The sequence below is a fragment of the Panthera leo genome, chromosome C2, assembly GCF_018350215.1.
Source record: "Panthera leo isolate Ple1 chromosome C2, P.leo_Ple1_pat1.1, whole genome shotgun sequence".
In the NCBI taxonomy this organism is placed as follows: domain Eukaryota; kingdom Metazoa; phylum Chordata; class Mammalia; order Carnivora; family Felidae; genus Panthera; species Panthera leo.
The window spans coordinates 85,056,988-85,080,848 of NC_056687.1; the positions used below are offsets into that span (position 1 = coordinate 85,056,988).

The 23,861-nt window shown below is 39.8% G+C and overlaps 1 long non-coding RNA gene across 2 annotated transcripts; it reads left to right on the forward strand.

Moving 5' to 3' along the window:
* The first annotated feature begins 9 nt into the window (after positions 1 to 9).
* LOC122229817 lies at positions 10 to 23,607 on the forward strand. Of its 2 annotated transcripts, none has more exons than XR_006207144.1 (5): positions 10 to 80; positions 15,280 to 15,344; positions 19,493 to 19,587; positions 19,981 to 20,100; positions 23,528 to 23,607. It is a non-coding gene; the product is annotated as an uncharacterized LOC122229817 (long non-coding RNA). The 2 variants fall into 2 exon arrangements; XR_006207143.1 differs by lacking the exon at positions 23,528 to 23,607 and adding an exon at positions 20,378 to 20,678.
* The last annotated feature ends 254 nt before the right edge of the window (positions 23,608 to 23,861 follow it).

The window sequence follows — 23,861 nt, forward strand, 5'->3', positions numbered from 1 at the left end:
GTACTTCAGAATCTGCCTTCAAATGGATAGAAGCCTAAATATATTTAACTTCTTTAAATGCTGCAGCTACTTGATGAAAGGTACCCTTTGCTGATGGACTTATTTACTGCAATAATTTCTACTTTAATCCAAACTTGAATGAACACAAATATATACACATACATAGATTTATGAAGTTGCAGCATATTTATTTATATTCCTGCCACTATCCTGAATCTTTCTTAGAGAAAACACGATATGAATATGGAGGTAGCTGGCCTCAGTTATTCTGAGCTACATGTGACCAAGGAAATTTGGTTACATGAACTCCAGTGAAGTCAATTACGTGCCATGGACTGGGCTTTCGACCCAACTATTTATCTCCTTTAGATGTGTCTCATCACAGTAGAGCCCTATATTATGCCCCAAAAAAGCTCAAAACCTATAGAAGTAAGACTGTAGGAATATTTTAGGATAATGGATGTTAGCCACATTCAGTCACTAATATGGCTTCTGTGTCCCCAAATTCTTATAATCTAGAAATCATTAGTGTCTAGTAGATACTTGTGAGTATGTGGATCAAGAGAAACTGAACAGAAGACCATGGGGGAGGAGAAGTGGAAAAATATAGTTACAAACAGAGAGGGAGGGAGGCAAACCATAAGAGACTCTTAAATACAGAGAACAAACAGAGGGCTGAAGGGGGGGCGGGGGAGAGGGGAAAAATGGTGCTGGGCATTGAGGAGGGCACTTGGGATGAGCACTGTGTCTTATATGTAAACGATGAATCACGGGAATCTACCCCCAAAACCAAGAGCACACTGTATATACACTGTATGTTAGCCAATTTGACAACAAATTATATTTAAAAAATAAAAATAAATGTTTGATAGAATTCCTCTGGGAAAAACAAATTAAAAACAAAAAATAAAATATTTTTTAAAACACTGGTATAATTCCCTTTTGACCGTACTGTGAGCTGGAATGTTGCTCTAAAGTCACTGTATACCTTCAAGCACTTAAACAAAAACTCTTCCTGTGATGTAAAATTACTTCAGTTATACCGTATAATCAAGATAATAATATATCAAATAAAGCAAAAATCTGGCTTGAAGACAGCCGTTAGACTCAAGAATTAACTTGACTGCTAAACTTACTTCAACAAGTGACTAAAAGATGTACCTTCTCTCCCCCTCCCCTCCTCAGTATGCTCAGTTACTCCAAAGTAACTTCCAAAGGGCTGAACGTATGTAAGACCAGGCCACGTGGAATCCAACTACACCTAACAGATAATACATCAGTAACATAAGAAGGAAAAGCCAAGTAAAAGATAACATGAACACTGGCATGTTATTTACTTTTTTTTTTTTTAATGTTTTTATTTATTTTTGAGACAGAGAGAGACACAGCATGAGCAGGGGAGGGGCAGAGAGAGAGGGAGACACAGAATCCAAAGCAGACTCCAGGCTCCAAGCTGTCAGCACAGAGCCTGACGCGGGGCTCGAACTCACTAACTGTGAGATCATGACCTGAGCCACCCAGGCGCCCCTGAAGATAACATGAACGGTGGCATGTTATTTTTAATAGTACCCATTTGTTCTGTAAAAAACTTAACAGCACATTTTCTCTGGGCCCTGGAAAATAAGAGAATTCACGTAAAATAAAATAAATCCCTTCAGAAATGTTTTGTTGGGGGGCCTGGGTGGCTCAGTGGGTTGAGCATCTGACTCTGGGTTTTGGCTCAGGTCGTGATCTCTTGGTTTGGTGAATTTGAGCACTGTGCCAGGCTCTGCGCTGGTAGCATGGAGCCTGCCTGGGATTCTCTCTCTCTCTCTCTCTCTCTCTCTCTCTCTCCTTCTCCCTCTGCCCTTCCCCTACTTGTGCTGTCTCTGTCTCTCTCAAAATAAATAAATAAACTTAAAAATAAAAAAGAAAGAAAGGTTTTGCTGATTTTCCCCAATACCAGAGTAGAAGGTTATCCACATCTTCGATTAAGCTTACCCCCAAGGAAATAGCACAGTGACGGCAGACATGGACTCTGGTGCTAACCTGGGGGCAAGGCCCAGCATGTAATAAGCACTCTAGAAATCTTTGCCATTATTATTTTTGGTTAACAGCATTAAAAGTCACAAAAATCTATGAGTTGGCTATTGTTTTCTTTATTTATACGTGAGAAAATCAAGACTGGCCCACGGTCAACAAACTACTAAAAGCTGGAATTGAGAGTTCTGCCTCACTCCTGCTTCTGCTGTAACTTCCTCTATAAATGTAATCTTGTATGGAAATTGCTTGTCGCCCAATGGTCAAGGGCACATAGCAGTGGGGAGTTAGTCGGAATGTCCTTAGGAAAATTTAGTCATTAAACAATTCTTTGCTCATGCTAATGAATGTAGCAAATTCAGGCTTAGTTTGGCCAAACACCTGAAGTGGAAACAAGCAGGACACCGAGTGGGGGTTAGAGGCGTGGGCAGTTCCTGAAGTCAGGGCATCAGTGGCATTGTGATTCTGAGCCATCTGTCCATAACAGCAGGATGCCAGCAAGTGACAAGTTAGGTTAGGGCAGTGGTCTTTGAGGGCAGAGGCCTTGTCTTCTCCAACTTTGTGACAGGCCCAATAGAGCATAATAAATACTCAATAATAACTGTTTGTTAAATTGAGTTGTCTTGAACTAAATTGAATTGGCCATCCATCCTCACTTATATTGCTTAAGAAGCATAAAAGGCCCCACCCCTGCCCTCACATCCACACATGCCAAAATAATTCATTTATTCATTTGTTCATCAGATATTAATTGAGTGCTTTCCATTGGAATACTCCGTAATAAGAAAGACAGGGTCCTGCTATCATGGAGCTTAGAGTCTGATGATGGAGGAAACGGATAATTAAGCAAGTAATTGCATACAGTTCAATGAGTGTTCTGAGAGGGAAGCATGAGGTGCCACAGGAGCACATGGCAGGGAGACCTAAATGCAGTGGGGGGCCCGGGGAGGAGAGTGGTGGCAGGGTGTCACAGGGGACAGGGGCCATAGAGCTGAGGCTGGAGGACTAACCAGGGCCTTGCTGGTCTTGATAAGGAGTTTGGGCTCTTCCAAGTAACAATAGGTAGGACCTTTTATTCTCTTAAATGTTTTTAAGCTGGGGACTAATATGCTCTAACTTACATTTTAACAAGATCAGTCCAGCTCCATTATGGAGAATGGATTGGACAAGAACAGTCTGGAAGGGGAAGCTTGTGCTGCTGCAGTAGTCGAGGCAAGAGATTGTGGTGGCCTAGGTTAGGGGAAGGAGAAAAGTGGAAAACTTGGAGATATGTTTTGAAAGTGGAAGAAGGGTATGGAAGTGGAGAGCTGAGAGGAGCTGAGAGTTTTGGCTGGAGAAAATGGGATGGTTGTGGCTCCATTCACTGAAATGTAAAAAGAAGAGGAGTCCAGTTTGAATAAGCTAACTTTGCAATGCCCCTGGGACATCCACATTAGCAGCTGCTCATAGGAATCTGAAGCCCAGGAGTAAAGATAAAGATACTGTATGCTGACGTGCCATAAACAATAAAGTGGTCGGCATGCACGTGGCCATTGATCGAGTGAGACCAAAGTAAGACTAAGAAGTGAATACAGGGAAGGATATTGAGGTATACGATTATTTACGTTTCTGAATCATGGGGCAAATTGTTAAAAATACGGGGCTCCACTCTATGAGTTTCAAATTTAGAAAGTCTGCCCTGAGGCCTGAAAGTTTGCATTTTGCTGGATGTCTCTGATGCAGACAGGCCTCAGACCACACCTTTAGAAATGCTAATTTTGGGACACCTGGCTGACTCAGTTGGCAGAACATACAACTCTTGATCTTAAGGTTGTGAGGTTGAGCCCCACATTTGTGTGTGGAGATTACTTAAAAATAAAATCTTTTAAAAAAAAAAAAACACTGATGTTACTGATGGGCGGAGGGAAAGAAACACAATAAAATCTAAGAAAGAGCAGCTGGAGTAGAGAAAGTAAGACTAGAATATAGCTCCCGGAGACAAATAAGACAGCTTCAACAAGGGAAGAATGGTCAGTCACACCGTTCTCTACAACAGCCTTCCCAAGATGGCTGACCCTAAATGTTACAGCCGTGAAGGTCCCCGTCACAATGGAAATGTGTTGTTATCTAAAATGAGTTACACATTTTTGGCCCCTTCAAAACTCTTGGGGCTATATGTGTTTCAGAATTCAGAATTTGGGGGATATTAGAAGATTGCTTATGCCGTATATTATTTAAACCTCCAGGAGGGTCTGAGATACCATCTAACTGTCAAATACAAAAATATTTTTGCAGCAAAGTGTATAAATATTCACACTGTGCAAAACAAAGAGCCTTACGTCAGTTTAAACCAGGTGCTGACAAATGAACCTAAACTGGATCAAGTTTTCCCTAAGCTAAGTTACCAAAAACATTTTAGTTAACCTTTCTTGTAGCATTTCATAATAACTCACAAGAGCCAACCCTCCCAATGCATACTTCTCCAAGTAAACATCAGCTCTTTTTTCCAGATATAGTGCCCTATGTATTTTAGTGTTTATACATTTCATCACTGTTTGACATGGGTACAACTGTGCTACCACTTTATTGGGATTCTGTCTTCTTATGTGTCACTGACAATGTTTTTGAGTGTTTTCCCTTTAATCTCATTTTCTCATAAGGACTACGGTTTTTATTGTACAGTTGTGCTGAACATGTATATTCTCAGAAGTGCATATATCACATTAGAACAGAACTGACTGTACCTCTAGCACTCAACAGGATCTTAAAAGAAGGAGATACACAGGCGCCTGGGTGGCTCAGTTAATTAAGTTCAGACTCAATTTCGGCTCAGGTCATGATCTCATTCATGGGACTGAGTCCTGCGTCAGGATCCATGCTGACAGCACAGAACCTGCTTAGGATTCTCTCTCTCTTTTTCTCTCACTTCCACTCCCCCAATCACGTGTTCTCTCTTTCTCTCAAAATAAGTAAATACACTTTTTTAAAAAGAGAGATTCAGAATAAATAAATCTTATTGGGAAGAGGGTAAAAAATAATCTTAAGGGCCAACTGTGATACCCTCACTCCTACTAAAAATGTACGTGACATATAATAGAAATAGAATAATCAGAAAAGCTAATGTGATCATCTCTGAGTAATGGGTGGAGAGTAATCATTGTCTTTATTCTTTATTGAATATTCCAGGTTTTATGCAATTAGTATCCACTATTTTGTAATCGCAAATACATAAATTGTTGGCTTCTGTTTTTGTTTTATTATTTTCTTGCTTCTTTTGAAATCTGGATCCCAACCAAGCGATCTAGGCTTAGGGAGGAAATGACAGTGTTGGCACCCGCTTTGGAAGTTACTGGATGCTTGGGTTGGGAGTGCGAATGCACCTGAAAAATCAAGATTTCCCTTCTTCACAATTTTGCCCTGGGCTAGCCCCGCCCAACCCTTAACCTTCAAGCGCATCCAGGCTCCCAAGGGGCTAGTTTCAGGTCTTCCTCTCAAGTAGATGAGAGCTGCCTACACTTCCTTTCCAGATCTACAGCCAACTACTGAACCAATCGCTAAAAGGGTATTGTGTACGTCAAAACCAAATACCAATCTCCAAATCTTAGATCCTATCCTCTTTCTTAGAAAATCCAGCCTTAATCCAGTTTGCATTTTTCTGCAAAAGCAGCTTATTCACTAATGGAACAGTCAGATTCCTCCACTTGTTCATTTGTTCACACAGAAAAAGCTGTCTGGGAGACCACCTGTATGGGAACGGCAATTGAATAAGGGTTGTTTTTTCTGAAAACAGATTTTCAGGATAATTCTCGGGATTTCACACATGTCAAAGTCTCACTTCTCCATATGACCACGTGTGGCCTCCACAAGGAACCCCCTTGTATTCTGTAGCAGTCTCACCAAATGTAGGACCGAAATAAAATGTGTATTACTATCTGAAGCTAGGAGGTTCCATGTCCCCCTCCCCAACCTGACACACAGACACCAAAATTTCACACATTATCTAGAATTTTCCCACTCAAAAATCTGCTTTGGGCCTAGTTCTAAACTAGTTACTGAGACATAACTTCCAGTGATGTTTAGGGGAATTCGATCAAGCAAGGAACTACTAAATCATGCTGCAAAGACGAAGTAAGTTAGGTAGTTAATTTATAAACAAGAGTGGTTTCTGCAAAGTAGCTAAAAGCCTCCCTCTTCAGAGAGATTAAACTTTCAAAATTACCAAATAATATTTAAGAGGCACCATTTGCTTTTACTTGATAATGTTTTATTCTGTCTTCTTTCCTACCCTGTCAATGTCTAATAGTGAAGCTGTAAATAAGAAGCTGTTTTATAATATAAAGGACTTAGAATATGAAAGGCTTCCTACAAGGAAAAAAAAAAATGTCTGTTTTAAACAGGAAAAAATTCTTTCACCAGCTTCTTTACCTAGGATGTCCCAAATTTAATTAAGTACTTGACCTATTACCACAAGCCATGTCCACATCATGGCAAGCCAAATTTTGGAGTTGAAGTGAACTGCAGCACTTGGAAATAATTATGTATTGCTTTCTTTATATGGGAAGAAAGCCTGTCCAACAAAGTGTCTGAAAATGTTTGTTCTAGTCCTCAAAGGAGATTCGAAGAAAACCCTTTAAATGCCGATAGTTAAGAGCTCATATCTAAGTAACACAGTCCTGGCTGGGGATCGTGGTGAAGGAAGAAAAGTCAAGAGAGGTTCCTGATGTTGTAGATATAAGCACGGTACACTAAGAAACTTTCATCCTCTGTCTTTCACACGTTCTTCTTTTTCACGTTCTTATCAATTCAGCATGTGGCATGACACATTTAAGAATACTAAGTTAATTTGACTTTCTTTAGCCTGGTCTGTAGGGGTTATTAAGTTATTGTTTTGATTAAATTAGTTATTTCAAACAACTTCTGTGGCTAATCTAATTTTTTACTGAATTAACCAATTTGGGTGGTTTTTATTCATTGGAACAGTAAGTATAAGCACATTTAGCCACTGAGTAGGTAACTGTGACCATGCCACTCACTATGTCCCCCCAAATTATCTGGGGCTCATAGGAAGAATAAGAAAATAATCAAACCCATCCAAAGAACTGCCAGACTTCCGAGGAATGCTCAGGTCAGCCCTGATGAGCCCTTGCTCATCTTTCTCCCAGTAGTGGAGAGATGATTCAGCAGCAATAAGATGATTCACCATTGTCTCACAAGCAATTATAAAAATACCGCTGTGGGGCGCCTGGGTGGCTCAGTCGGTTAAGCATCCGACTTCGGCTCAGGTCATGATCTCACAGTCTGTGAGTTCGAGCCCCGCATCAGGCTTTGTGCTGACAGCTCAGGGCCTGGAGCCTGTTTCAGATTCTGTGTCTCCCTCTCTCTCTGACCCTCCCCCGTTCATGCTCTGTCTCTCTCTGTCTCAAAAATAAATAAACGTTAAAAAAAAAAAAAATTTAAAAATACCGCTGTGTGGCTGATGAAGTACATTTCACGTAGACCTAGACTCCATATTCTATTAATATAAGGCAAGGTCCATTTTTAAGCCTCTTCTCATGGTCAAAAACTATTCTAAAGTTCACTCATTATGGTCTCTTCTACCATGAAAAGCTGCTACATTGTGGACACCCACTGGAACGGAGCCAGGGCATGAAAAGAAAATGATACGTGTGCTCTACACCGAGTGCCTACTCTGTGCCTCTGTACCTACTGTGTGCTGTTTTACAGATGAAGGAACTAGGGCCCAGGAGTGCTCCATTTTGCCTGAGGTCACGCAGCCTTAAGCTACAGGTGTAGGATTCGAGGTGAAGAAGGTCCAGTTCAACAGTGTTTCCACTGCACTTTGGTGGATATCTTTACGGAAATGTACCTTCATGACTCTAAATGAGGAGTGCTTCTCACCTAAACTCCTTCACCCTGCAGGAGGCCATTGTAAAATAGCCCCTTGCTTGGGACCTGGGCTCTGGTTGCAGATAATCTGCCATTTATTGATGTGTGACCCTGGGCAATTCACGTAAACCCTCTGAACCTCGGGGCTTACAAGTTTAAAAATGCAGACCTTGATGTGCTGCTTACATCAAAGAGTGTTGTGAAGGCTAAATAAGGTAATGTTCATTCGGTCCCAGTACATGTTAAGTATGCTGTCAGAGACCGTTATTAGTAACTATTATTGTTTTTCGCTGATTCAACCAGTGGCTCCAGAGATGTGGTATTTTTCCCACGTGATTGCAAAAGGTTAACTCACCTCTTTTCCTCCTCCTTTCTCCTCCTCTTCCTCATCTTCCTCTCTCTTTCTGTCTCATTTCCTTTTATATCTTTATCACTCTTCTTTCTTTGAAATTTTACATTTTTTATTATAAAAGATTTCAAACATACAAAATTTAGAGAAAATAGAAACCCCCAAATATCCATCACTGAGCTCCAATAATTATTAATGTGTAGCTAATCTTCTAAAGGTTAACCCTAAATTTTAATAAATTCCTCTTCAATGTACTTGTCATATAGGATCACTTGAGTTTCTCTGAATAAAATTTCAAAAATACCAGGAATTATTTTCAAACGTACAAATACAGCTCACACTTTGCTTCCCTTTAGCCGGTTTTAAAAATAAAAATTGAAAAAAGAGCTCCATCTTTTTGGAAGCATGGTTTATAATATTACATGGTGCAATAATTTTACAAAAGATATATGATCCATCGAATTCTCAAACTCAGCATGGAATCAATGTACATATATGAACTTGAGTAGGGCCTGACATTTGTAAAGTTTACAAACACTTTAAGAAGTTTTTTCCCCAAACCTGGTGCAAGGGTTGGAATCTAAACAAAATAAAAAGAAAATGAGTTAAACCAAGCTTTATCCCCCAATTAGAAGAATTCCCCAGAGCTCTATCATTGAAAATTGGGCCTTTCTCTTCAAATGCAGGCCTCCAAAGTCTACGTCGTTGGTGCAGAACCACTGAAGTTATTGCAAACCACATCTCCTGGTCTCTGAAAATGATTTCTTAGTAATGGCAAACTAATTATGTGATTACTAAACTCCCTTCATGTGCCATTAGTCATAGGAAGCTGGAAAATATGCCTGTTTTCAAGGCAAATTGCTCATTTTGAATTGTGCCTCAAAATGTAGATTCTCATCTGTAGGTCCAAACTGAAAAATCCAAGCCAACTTTTCAATTAAAACTTCTAAACAGCCATCCTTAGCCAGGCCAGCCAATGGTCTGTGATGACTTGGGGAATCTTTTAAATGGAGACAGAAATGAAAAGACTGGAGTCTTCTGCATATTTTCTTCCTTCCCTGCAAATGCTTTAGGGGAATTCAAATCACAACCACTTTTTTTTCCCATAACTCAAAAAACACAGCATAACTATTTCCCCCCCCTGACAAACCCATGTTTCGCCAAGCATTTGGCTCCACTTGTCTGATAATGACAACTGGCCTCATTTTCAAATCCAGAGGCACAGGCCCACCCTCCCAATGCTGCTATTCCCTAGAACTAGGAAGACTACCGCAGAGTTAGGAATGGGACTGGGGAGAGTTTTATCCACAGCAGAAGGGGGGAAACCACCCACATGTGGTGTAAAGAACAGAAACAGCACCCACACACACACCCAAAGACCGGGGGCAGGGAGAATGGAATACGGCTGTAATGGCAGCAAGGGAGAAAGACTCCAAAACTTGCTCAATGACGAAGAACTCCTTCAGGCACAAACCGCATCCCATCCATTTTTGTAACCACAGTGCTTGGCACACAGTAGGAATGCAATGAATGTTTGGTAAATTCAATTTAATTGAAATGAGAAGAAACAGATTGACCCAATGTAGCTTGCAGTGTCTCTAAACATAATTAATTCTGGAGGTTCTCAAAATCATCTGAGAGTTGCTTGCAGGCTCAGTAATAATTTTCATCTAATGACAGCTCCAAAGACCAGATATGAATTTCATTAAAGGAGTCAGCATGCCAGCAGCTAGAATATGAGCAAAATGTTAAAGATCTGTATATCACCAGGGTCAGGGGACAGAACAGGATATAGGTTAATTATGCTCTATCAAGCTTTTGCTGGATGGAATTTGTTTCTGAGAACAGGAGCAGATCTGTTTTAGATCCGAATCACCGTGATAACAAGTAATATTCTGCGAGAGTGCGTGCAGCCAGGGCCTGAGCTGCTAACTGCTGGGATGCCCAGCTTGGCCAGTCTGGGCTCTACAGGCACACCCTGGGCTGTACAGCACAAATAGGTGCACGCAACAGGCCCACAAGAAACATCCGTCAAATTGAAGTTAATTTGCTCCAATGGGGCTTTAGTCCCCTTTAAAACAATTCCATGAGGCTGTTTCACTTCTACAGTGATGTTTGCTGTTTTAAGTCCCAAATAACACTCAAGTTCGATCTTGTTTCAGCCCCAAACTTTTCATTCAGGTGTGGCCTCAGCAAAGCTGATAACAATTACGCACTTTCCCTGACCTCCTTCCAACTTTCCTGTAAACGGGTATGGTATGAAAAAAAAATGCAGAATGGTAACCTAATACCAATTCCAACTCTGGAGTGGCTGCTAAGGTGCTCTATTGTGTCTCGAGGAATGCTTTCTGCTACCACTTTACTGTAGTCAAAGGAAAGGGTGTGACACTGGAGGTCTAGGAGACAAGACCGGGAATTGCATCTTCTTTTCATAAGCCGAAGATGAGTGCCGTGCCAATAAACAGCTGGGCTTCCCATTGTCCCATGTCTACGTATCAGGAAGTTTTGGTAGCAGAGACAATGTGAAATGCTAGAGACAAAAGTAATTACTTGAATCAGTACAAGTTCCCCTGGCTGTGTTGATTTAAGATGCTCTATTAACTACTGTACCAAGTCAGAGCTTGATTTCTTTTTGTTGTGTTTGCTTTCTTCCCAAGTGAGCAAATAAAGTAAGTACAAGACCGGAAACTAGAGAGTACATAAACTAGGTAGGTGGGATTCAACGAGTTAAACCTTTAAGCTTCACAGAAACGTAGACTTTGAGGCGGCCAAAAAATGGCTCACTGGACACTTAAACTCCATGCTTCTGTCTCTGAGATGACAGCTAATTAAATACCAGTCTTTGTAACATCTTACATCAGGTGCTCTGCATGAAAAACCACAGCCTGACATTGTTTAAATATAAGTTCTATATTTCCAAGTGCTGTTTGGTGAACATATAATTCTTTTGTAATAAAGAATTAATTTATATTATGTTCACTATTTGAAAAGTGGCCCTTGAGCAAAGCTGTGCGGTACAGATGAAAAATCATTCGATTCGAATTGAGATGGATTTGGGTTCAAGTCCCAACTCTGTCACCTCCTAGCTCTATGAAAGTGGAGAATTCCTTTACTTCTCCAAACTGCAGTGTCCTCTCCTGTAACACCGTGAGTGATAACACCTGCTCTTTCACAGAGCTGTGACAGGGATTAAACCGGTAAGAAGGGCCTGACACACACTAGCCACTCAGCATGTGACAGGTATTGCTGTCATTAACTGAGAATGTAAGTTAATCATATTAACTATTGCTAACATTAACTAAGAAACTTCCTTCTCCCCACAAATGCTGTAGAGAACAAGCCACAAGCTAATTCTATATGACCATATATTTTTAAAATGCTAATTGAGCAGCACTGTACTGATACGAAAGACTATTGTAAAGCGTACATTTGGGTGAAAAGGGCCAGGAGCTGGGAGTCAGGCGCTGTGGCAGCTGAGATGTGGTGCGATCTTAGACAAGGCTCCTATACCTCAGTCTCCCCATCTCAGTCACTCTGAGATGATAACGCCACCACGGCCTACCCCATGCAGTGGTTGCAAGGATCAAATAAAATATACACACGCGCGCGCACACACACACACACAGACACACACACACAGGAAAAAGCTTTGAAAGTTAAAGGATCTGTATTCACAAATGGTGGATGTTATTATAATTCCATAGTTTGAAACTATGCATATTAATATCTACTCTGGGTTCAGTTGTGCTTTTGAATCATGACCTACCTAACCACAGCCCCCAAACAAAACAAAGCAAAACAAAAAAGATCTTGACTGATCAAAAAAAAAAAAAAAGATAAATTCTTGAAAACTAGTATGAGAACTCCTACTTCTATATATGCTTGTATAAAAGATTCTAGATAGTGGCATGTATTGGTTCTCTGTAGGTTCCAGGAAAATTGCAGAAAATATCACCAAATCTGTAAAATCAAACAGGCAAGCAAGTATCACATTGAACAACCCTCTGGCTTTTCTAGAATCTTAACTAAAAGAACTCTTCATTTATTCAGCATACACAGTCTCCTTGTTTCATCTACTTATTTCTTATGAATGAATGAGTCAGAAATGGAAGGTCCTGGCAGACAGGGATCCTGGGACATGCCTTCACATATGGCTGGTGAATAATTGATTTGAAATAATCACTGTAAATGACACACATTCATTGCTGGTGTCAGGTTCATTGTTACTAGCCTTTGGAAAGCAATATGGCAAAATCTATTAAGAGCCATAAAAATGCCCATATATTTTCACCCAGTCATCACACCCCTGGGAATTTATTCTAAGGAAATAATTCATGTACAAAGATGTTCGTGGCGGTTTCCTGTGTAAAAGTGAAATCATTTAAATGTTCAACTGTGGTTATAACAAAGAAACAATAATTATAAGGATAATGCAGCAACTGAGTCATATTAACAATAAAATGTTAACTACAAATGCAAAATATCCAATGGTATTCTAGCAGGACGTCAAGTCTGTAAAACTTTGGCATGTGAATAATGACCAGAAATAATACACAACAATAAAAAGGTGTTAAGGAAACCAGATATATATATATATTTTAATCTTTTCCTAATTTTGCTATTTTTCACTATTAAAAGAAATAAATATTCATTGAAATATTTTCATTTAAACAAGGCTATAAAACTTTCAAAACAGTAGCATTATCTTATCTGATTTACATAACAACCCTGGAGAGGTGGTGAGGGCATATTTATCACCACTTAACAAATGAAGAAGCTGAGGCTGAGAGTCTTCCGGTCTATAGTCCCTCTTAGGAAGTATCTGTCCCAGCGCTTGAACCAAGTCTGCATGATGCCCTTACTTCTGTGTCCTTTCACTCAAGTTTCTGCTTTATGCTCACCTCAAGGAGACTGGTTCCCCCAGCCTGGACTGATCAGGACTCTGGGTGAAGTGCTTTAACTCAACCCAGCCTTTGAGGTGCCCTGGCTTTCTTTAAAAGTTCATTTTCCTAAAAAGGTCCCTTCCTCCTCACATCTGGGCCCCACCTATTCAATAAGGACTGAGCCCCCAATCTGCACAGATTTTTTTTTAAAGTCCCCCAGACTCTGTGGACCAAGAGCAATTTTGTGGGAAATCCCAGCAATCTTTGATTTGGTTTTGGAGACCATCTTATATCAGACAACTATAACTACAAATATTGATTTAAACTCTGAAAAACAACCAACTTACTTATATCTACTCATAAATATCATAAATGGGCTGAAAGCAATAGTGAGTCACCCCCAAAAAAGGTAAAATTGAACACATAAATTCCAGAATGAGCTTTACCCTCCAAATATCAGAGATTCTGGTAAAACCTGATCAGAGCAGTTACATCTCCAGCTGCATGTGGCAAGTGCTGTTGGGAAAGGTTACATTTTCTTGAACATTAAATTTTCATTTCTGCACATTCAGAATCTTGAACTCTCCTCATGATCCAGTAGTGACCACTGATGTGACTATGTCCTTGCAGAAACAAATTTCAAGGGGGAAAAAGAGGAGAGCCTGTGGGACTCAGTCAGTTGAGTGTTCGACTTCAGCTCAGGTCATGATCTCATGGTTCTTCTTGAACATTGGGCTCCCTGCTGCCAGAGCAGAACCCACTTCAGATCCTCTGTCCCCCTCTCTCTCTGCCCCTCCCCCGCTCTCTCTGCCCCTCCCCCGCTCATGCTTTCTCTCCATCAGAAATAAATAAGCATTAAAAAGGGGGTGGGGGGAGAGTTCCCCCCTGGAAAAAAGTTCTCCAAAGAGAACTGGAAGAAAGGGAATGGGGAAAGGGAGAAAAGAAGGATGGAAAGATGAAGAAATACAGTGCAACCAAATGAAATATGCCTAAAAATTAATTTTATGGGAAAACCGGAATAATTTTATGGGAGAATTATCAGCACTTCGACTTAGGAAACATTATCTGTAAAATACTCAGCGTATGGTGGCAGTTCGATAAATAGGAGCTGAGAGTGTGTTTCTTTTTATAGAAATATTCTGACTAATAAATATATATGCTGCCCACAGTAATAGTATAATAAATGAAGAAGGAATAATAGAATCCAAGTACCACCATTTTATAGCCACTAATGAATTAATGAATTAAATGAATTAAAGATTGTCAACAACCGCTAACTTCACAAAAGAGAGAGTCAGTCAATATGTACTCCTAATGAAAGAACCAACACCACCTGTGAAATAAACTTGTCAAAAAAAAATCTAATCTGAATCCGACCAAGCCTCTAAATCCAAACACTACTTTATAAGAACTATAGACAGAAGATACAGGATATGTGAAGTATGCTACAGAGATACAATCCACAAAATCCAGACTGTTTTGGTCTGGTCTCCTTTCTTCAACAAATAAATCACATCACATGGAGAGAGAGAGAAAGAGAAAGACCTACAGATTAAAAGATACTTAAAAAACATATCAACAAATCATAATGTGTGGCCTCATTTGGACACTGATTTAAATAAGCCATAAAAACAATAAGAAATTAATGAGATGATGAGACAATTGCAAATTAAAATACTGACGAGGTATTTGATGATGATAAAGAATTATTGTTAATTTGTAAGCTCTGATAATAGTATTGTGTGTTTTTGTTAAGAGCCTTTATTTTTTAGAGACACATCCTTAACCATTTGTGGAGTAAATGATATGATGCCTGGAATTTGCTTCAAAATAATATGGGAAGTGGGGGGTTGAGATGAAGTAAGAGTGGTCTGAGTTGAAGCTGAGTGGTGATGGGTATGTGAGGGTTCATGATACTATTCGTTTGTATATGTTCTAAAATCTTCCTTAAAGAGGGTTCTTTTAAATAAATAGTATCAATAAATGTTCGCTCTTCTTTAATTAGTAAAGTAAAAGTCTAATATGATAGCCTGGATTTTAAGGGAAAAGCTATAGACGCATAATTTTAAAAGAGAGCTTTAGTAGGCTGCAGAGTAGAGATCAATGAATGAAATCACCTTTGCTTCTTCTTAAATTTACATGTCGTGTCTCTTTGCTTAAAAGATACGAAAAAGAGAATGGAATAGATGAACGGAAGGAGGAGACAAGGATGAGAGTATAAGGCTCAGGTAAGGAGAAAATAATATAGACTAACAGCTGGATCTGAATAGGTCACTTGAAAATAATCAAGTAAAGCCATAGGATTGGGTTTATAATGAGTCTACTGTATTGATTATATAAGCATCAGGTTTTCAACCAGACAGATGTGGGTTCTCAAGCAAGTTTCAAGCCTAATGACTTAAGTTCTCTGAGCTTCAGTTTCCTCCTCTGTTAAAGGAAGGATAACCCTAGTCTGTGTGGAGATGAGACAAGCTATGTGAAATGCCTGGTCCACGTGGGCCATGAGTAGATGACAGCCTGCCTCTTCATGGAGGGAGGCCAAAAGCCCTGCTGACTCAAGCAAATAACGGAAAGACAGAAGATGTCAGATTCGAGATCACTTGGCTGAGGGACACTAAGGAGTCCTGCATTTGTGTTCTGTGGCTTATCTAAAACATTGCTGTTCATTCATGAAATCTGAAGCCCAATTGTCCATTTACCTTCCTCACGTCCATAGGGCAAAGAGTTGGCAAAGCTCATGAGCAAACCCAAAACATCTGTACACACCAAATTGGACCAGCACAGCCTCAAACATCTAGGCTCGAAGTTTTGCACCCTCAGATTTTATTGGCAAAAAATATTTGACTAAAACATTTCCTTTCTGTGATGAAGTCAGTTTCCCCTTGACTTATGAAATCTCAAACCAGCACGCTTATGCTAATACCCTGCCAATATACCCATTTACCATAATGTGGCAAATGAACATGTGTGCCAAGTTCCAACATACTCAGGCCTAGAGGCTATGGCTTTGTAGGGGAATTTCTGCATGTTTCCTATCATTTGATCCTTCCACAACTAGGCCACACATTTTGCTCTTGTTAAATTGGTGCCAGGCAACAGGCACAAGCGGGAAGCTCAAAGAACACCATGTAATTTGTTTCTTTTCTTAAATTATATTATTATCGTGATAATTTTTACCAAAGTAACACACATTCTCTGTATCTCAAAATTCAGGTACACAAAAAGAAGAAAATTAAATTCCCTGCCATCTTGCCACCCACAGATAACTAATGCTAGCATTTTAACATCTTGAAATATACCTTCCAATTTTTCTCTGTGGAGCTATCTTTTTCTCTTCTACACTTTTCCTTTCCCGCCCCCCGCAAATGGGATACTATTGTACCACAGTTTTATAATCTGTGGAGGTTTTTTTTATATAATATATCTTCAAACTTTTCCATTACCTTCTGCATCATTTTTACTAGCTACGTACTATTCCATCAATGGCAGTATTATAATTTATTTGGCAATCCCCTATATCGGATACTAGGAGGCTTCCAATTGTTCACTAACATAATCTGATTCCTTAAAATTAACAATAAAAAAAAAAATTAGTGAGAGTTTGGGGAATCTGTTTTAGTAATTCCAGACCTAAACCTGTTACCAAATAGACTAAATGCAGCTAAAAGGCCTAGACCTAAAGTTCCAAAACCTCTTTGAACTCTGGCGATTCCATTCATGTGCCTCAGGAGAACTGCACCTGTGCCGCCACCTCCCCAGCTCGACCGGAATTCCCAAGGTTAATGGTGCCATGCAATGGAGCAGGAAGCTTTGTTTCTCCAGAATCCTGTGGCAGCGTTGATCTAGGGGTTCAAGCAATGTCTTGTTTGCAAAGCCTGAGTCAGAACCTCCCCCACCCACTGACTGAAAAGCACTTTTACTCTAGCTTTGTTTCAAGTTTTGCCACAAAAATAAAAGGGACATAAGGGAGGGTAAGAGAAACCACCAAACCTCAGGCATCTTTTCATTTTCCATTGGGTGGCTGGTGCTACACCTCCTTTTGCTCCTGGGGTTCTCAGCTCCATTTCCCACCAGCCACTGGAGCTGCTCTGACTCTCACGCAATCCTAGACATCCAGTGTCATGCCCTAGATGGTTTTGTCCAGAAGGAAATGCCTCTTGAACAAAAGCAGCAAACCAGGAAGCAACTGTGAAAGGAAGTCAGACCCGGTGGGGGTAGAAAGTCATTCCCAGAATGCTGGCTTCTGCCAGTGTTGATTTTTCTGTACAAACAATGTAAAAGCACAAAAGCTGGCAGCAAGGATTCATTCTAAGGATGAGAGAAAAATACGTGTGTGTGTGTGTGTGTGTGTGTGTGTGTGTGTGAATATACACTCATTTCTTTACAAATATTTTGGAAACATGAGGCCCAAAGGAATAGCTAGAGTCTTATGGGGAAGAAAGAGAATAAGAAAGACCTAGAGACGGAGAGATCTAGAGGGCAGGTCACAAAAGGACAATTATTCTTTGGTGGGGGTAGGAAAAGACTTCGAGAATTCTCCTCTAAACCTGGATTATCTCTCTGCTTTTGAGTGTTTTCAATAAATACTTTTTTTTTCCTTCAAGCAAATTAGTTACCAGAAAAATATCCTGCCTCCCAGCCCCTTGCTCTGCCTGACAGTACCTGTCAAAAAGATAAGATCTTTCAATGAATTAAAGAAGGTGAAAGGCCAATCCCTCCCAGGCATCTTACTGTGATTTACATCAGTATAATTATATCTTCTATTGCTCTGGGAAATTGACTATACCTACAGGGAAATGCTACTAGTACGTAGGAAGTTTCTTTTTTAATTACTATAGAATACAGACCTGCGACTTTATTTCTGGACCACTCTGATGCTGTGTTCGGAGGGGGGAGTGTGGCCCATAAACACAGAGATCTTTTATCTTTATGAATAAAAACCTCAAGATAGAGTTGGGTTAGTACTAAAGAGAAAAGGAAACGAAACCAAAGGATCAGTATTAATGTGGGTAATCATTTAATTGTGAATATGAGCATGTGCATGTGTATGCACTTACTCTGGCAGGGTACTGTGTCTTTAATCCCACAAATCTTTCTATATGTTTTCTTTTCTTTTTTATTTTGTAATTTTATTATTTATTTTTGAGAGAGAGAGAGAGACAGAGTACAAGCCAGGGAAGAGCAGAGAGAGAGGGAGACACAGAATCCGAAGCAGGCTCCAAGCTCTGAGCTGTCAGCACAGAGCCTGATGCGGGGCTCAAACTCACAAACTGAGAGATCACAACCTGAGCGGAAGTCAGATGCTTAAGCCACTGAGCCACCCAGGCAACCCTGTATGTTTTACTTTCTTAAACAAGATTGCTTACCAAACAGGTGGTTCTCTTGCAGTTGCTGTTTAAATCACATTTAATTTGCACCCTCAGTGAATATCAGCATCCATTTGAGGTTTTGCTTCTTTGCATCATCTTTACTTTTCTATTCTAGGTGCCCTAGAATGTCATTAATTCTGTGTGTATCACACACATATATGTGTACACAAAGATGTGGATGTGTACCCATGAATACATGCTTATATACACATATAAAATATTTGTATTTAGCCAAAGGCGTGACTAGGTTTACCTTCAACTGAAGGAATGAACCAACTGTAGTTATTAACTGGTTCATCTCAATTTAAATATTAATCTCATGTGACTGTTAATTTTTTAAGTTTATTTATTTGTTTAAGCAATCTCTATACGCAACTTGTGGGTCAAACTCTCAAAGAGTCACATGCTCCTCCAACTGAGGCAGCCAGGAACCCCTGATGCATTTGTGTTAAAACATGGGCACATGCTGCTTACTGCCTGGGATAAGTTAGTACTAAAAACAAACAAACAACAACAACAAAAACCTATAAATATAATTAATACTAACTCAGATGCCCCTCTTTTCTCACAAATGGTCCAATTTTTATCATATAAGATTGATCCCTAAAATTTAACTTCATAAACTGAGTTAGTTTAAGAACTGATCTGATGTTATTTGTATACCGAAGCTAAATTAAATTACCGATTTAAATACAGTATATTTTCATATCCAGATTATCTCCATGGCATCATTAGAGGAACTTTTCATCAACTTTTTAAAAAAGTTCAGTAAACCTGAGCCTTAAGCTTGGGGAACTTTTTCAGAGTAAATTTCAGAGTGAATTCAGAGTAAATTTGTCTCAGCTACAAATGCAACATGGTGACGCTGAACTCGCCCCCAATCTCTTGTCATCAAACATTATTTGATCTCTATGTTGTTGATACCAGACATCACAAACTGTCTCAGGTTAATGCAAAGAGATGGCAATCTGGAACATATGGGCTAAATTTGATTTGTCTTTTTCCAGATTTATAGCTAGAAAGCATCTTATTCAATCTCCTTATTTACAAGTCAGAAAACCGAGGTCTGAAGATGTCACAGAATGTGCCCAATTTCAAAAAGGTAACATAATGGTAGAATCAGGACACAACTCAAGTCTCTTGAATCTCAAACCATTGCCCACACTATCTTCTCTGATGAGCTATTTCACACATCGAGCTTTCTGTGGAAAGTGATCTAGAGTGTCACTCTACTTTTTAGAAACAGGTTTCTCATAGAAATTTCAGCGTCTCCTTATGCGAGATATATTCTGGCAGACTGTGCTTTCCAAAGATGGCTGCAATACTATCTCCCATCCCACGTGCTCATCACCATGTATTAATGCTCTTCCCAGTAAGAGGTGGGGTTTATGTTCCATTCCCTTAAATCTGGGTTTTTATCTATTGTGGAAGTGATGCTATGTAACTTCTGACACTAATCTTAAGTGGTGATATAGCTTCCCTCTGTTTCTTGTAGAATAGTTGCCCCTGCGACCTCACTACCATGCTGTATGGAAGTCCAGGCATCCAGAGTGGCCCCATGGCGATGTGACCCAGCTGAGTTCCCAGATGACAGCCAGCATCAACCGCTAGATGAGTGAGTGAATGAGCTTCCAGCAATTGATTCTTGCACCCTGCCATCAAGTCACCCCCTTTCTGGATTTATCGATTTCTGGCTGCCACTACAGCCTTCGCTGCTCACAGGGTATTATTGGTAAAGAGATTGGAAAGAGTCCATGGTGAGGACAGTCCAACCTTTTCCCTATTCCTTCCTCATCCATCCTCGTGCTACTGAGGAGAGGGTCAGCAGGAGCCCACTTGTGTCCCCCTCTTCTTCCTTCTCCAACCATTGCCTTATGCTTTTTCTTCCATAGGCTACCTTTTCTCTCCCAAAAGGTTCAATTCAAAAGACCTCCCTTTCCAAAGAGATTCCTCTGAGCCCTTCACCTGGAATATCACCCATTCGTACCAGCTCTTGGTTGCAGACGATGCCCAGGGACAAAGCACATTTGACACACTCCGAAGTCAGGGGGATTACTACTCTGCATTATGTGCATATTGTTTTTACAAATGCTATTGTGGCCACGGTGGCTTTAGTTGCTTCCATTATTGGCGTATACTGAGGCAGCAACCAACTTAAACCCCAACGTATTTTTTTCCTACCATGGACTTCTACCTCAGACTTGTATCTAAATTCAGAAACTTCCCTCCAAGCTTTTTGACAGCAGGGACACATCTTTCGATCCCTTTTTAGTGTGTACTGAAGGGGCATGATAGCTACCTGATATTGTAGGCCCTCCAGAGATCTTTATCTTGGGAGACTTTTCACCCCTGTCCAATATTTTAACCAATAAAACTATTTTGAATCTTGAATCAATCATAGTTACACTAACTGTTTATATTTTATATTCTGCCAATTTCCCGAGCACACCTGCTATGATTTCACAGAAGTCATTTATTTTTATAAGTCCCAAATAGAATAAGGTCAGAAATAGAGACTAGAAATAGAAATAGAAACAGAAATACAACGTTCTTTGATTTCAGTGTCTTTTAATATACCCACAATACCATTATTTGGCTCAATTTTATTCCTATCAATCAAAATCATATTATGGTAGACATGTTTAAAAATTGAAATTGTTCCTGAATCAATTTATTTACTTATTAATTAACTCATTCATTCATAAATATTTGTTAGACACTTATATATGCCAGGCACTATATTAAGTGCTAGAAACAGAGAAATAAATAGAACTGAGTATTGAAGAAACATTGGATAAAAGGACTTGGCCAAGAAGTGCAGCTTTGTTTCTGTTAGCCAAAAAATTGAAAACAATGTAAATGCCACCAATATAGAAATAATTAAATAAGTTATAATTAATTTATTACTAATTATAATTAATTATATTACATATATTATTTCTATATTATATTACTTATTACAATTAAGTTATTACTGCCGTGCAGCAAAAAGAAAAAATGAACTACATTTATGATTCAATGAGACAAGATTCTCCAAGACATTATATGGTTAAAAAAAAAAAAAGCAAGTTGCCAATAGACATGGCACAAAACTACATAAATAATTTTTTTCTTAAAAATCTTATGTTTCTGGGGCACCTGGGTGGCTCAGTACGTTAAGTGTCTGACTTCAGCTCAGGTCATGATCTCACTGCTCATGAGTTGGAGCCCCGTGTCCTGCTCTGTGCTGACAGCTTGGAGCCCGGAGCCTGCTTCAGATTCTGTGTCTCCCTGTCACTCTGTTCCTCCCCTGCTCATGCTCATGCTCATGCTCATGCTCTGTCTCTCTCTCTCAAATATATAAAAAAAAAATCCTTATGTTTCTCTGGGCTGCCTGGGTAGCTCAGTCAGCTAATTGTCCAATTCTTGATTTCAACGTAGGCCATGATCTCACGGTTTGTGAGTTCAAGTTCCACATTGGGCTTTGAGCTGATGGCGTGGAGCCTGCTTGGGATTCTATCTCCCTCTCTCTCTGTCCCTCCCCTGCTTGCTCTCTATCCCTCTCAAAATAAATAAAAACAAACTTTAAAAAATTTTATGTTTTTATCCATAAGAATGAAATCTTGCCATTTACAACAACATGGATGAAGCTAGAGAGTATTATGCTACGTGAAATAAGTCAGTCAGAGAAAGACAAATACCATATGATTTCACTTGCATGTGGGATTTAGGAAACAAAACAAACTGGCAGAGAGAGAGAGAGAGAGAGAGAGAGAGAGAGAGAGAAGCCAAGAAATAGACTCTTAACTACTGAAAACCAACTAATGGCTACCAGAGGAAAGGGGAGGGAATGGGTTGAATAGGTGATGGGATTAAGGAGTGCACTTGTCATGATGAGCACTGGGCCATGTATGGAATTGTTGAATCACTGTATTGTACACCTGAAACTAATATAACACTGTATGTTAACTATACTGAAATTAAAATTTTAAAAACCATAAAAAAGTACATGTTTCTATAGGTTTATATATTTATAAGCACATGATAGGGAAGGTCTAAAAGGACATATACCAAACCAATGACAGAGGGGAACACCTGGGTTGAAAGTTGTGGTCCAGGGGCACCCGGGTGGCTCAGTCGGTTAAGCGTCCCACTTTGGCTCAGGTCATGATGTGATGGCCTGTGAGTTCCAGCCCTGCATCGGGCTCTGTGCTGGCAGCTCAGAGCCTGGAGCCTGCTTCAGATTCTGTGTCTCCCTCTCTCTCTGCCCCTTCCCCACTCACAGTCTCTCTCTCTGGAAAAACAAATAAACATTTAAAAAAAAATTAAAAAAAAAAAGTAAGTAAGTAAGTAAGTTGTGGTCCAGGAACCTGTATCATTATCTGCATTGTTTGGATATTTTAAAGAGAATTCTTTCCTGTATTACTGGTATTGTTGTCAATGGATTTTTACCATTAATAAGTTTTTTAAAAAATTACAATACAGTGTAAGCACTAAAATAGACATATGAGCAAGATACTATATGACCCAAAGAAAGGCAAAAATGATCTCTTCTGTAAAGTTTCCCATCCACCATACCTTTTTTTTTCCAGAAATGGGACACTATATCTCAAGTGTTCATAACATAGATACCCAGAGACATAGACTAAAAAACTACTTTGGCAATTTATGACACCTTTGGAATGCTGGTTAAGTTGCAGACATTAGAAACCAAATTATGAAGCGCTCAGATTGATTGGCAATTCCTGCCAGGAGCCTTCTATGGTGTCAGCGTTGTGAGCCTCATCCAATAGGTGAGGGAACAGGAAAAGGAACAATTAGTGTCTTGTCCGTAATAACTCAATAGTCGGTGGCAGGAGCAGAAATTTCAAACCAAAGGACCCACTGGGATTGATCCTGTGTTCAAATCAAGAGTAAGATGACAACAGATGCTGGTTTAGAAGCCTCTCCCATCTTCAGGAAACACAAGGAAATATGGCTTGCCCCACCCATTAGATTTCTTTACAGGGCAATGGAGTTCATGCCTATAAGGTAACCAGGGCATTTTGGTCTTTCATCCACAGCAAAGCCACAGACAGAGGCAGGTTTCCAGGAACATTCTGAGCCTGATTCTCCAAGCTCACTCTTCTGCTGCACATCAAACATAAACTCAGCCACCACACAGTGTGAACCGCTAGCCTTAGAGGGTCCCTTTATGTAACAGAGTGGCTGTCCTTACCTCAAGCTAGAAGAAGATCCAGTGATTTGAATAAATCTCCTAGCATCGCTTCCCTGATAAAGAAAAAAGTCCATTCTATTCCCCACTTAGCATCACAAGTAAAAAGTCTCCAGAAGCGTCTGTGCCTGTGACATTTAAATTCATGGATGAAGCTGAAGCTCCTGTCACCCTCATTTATT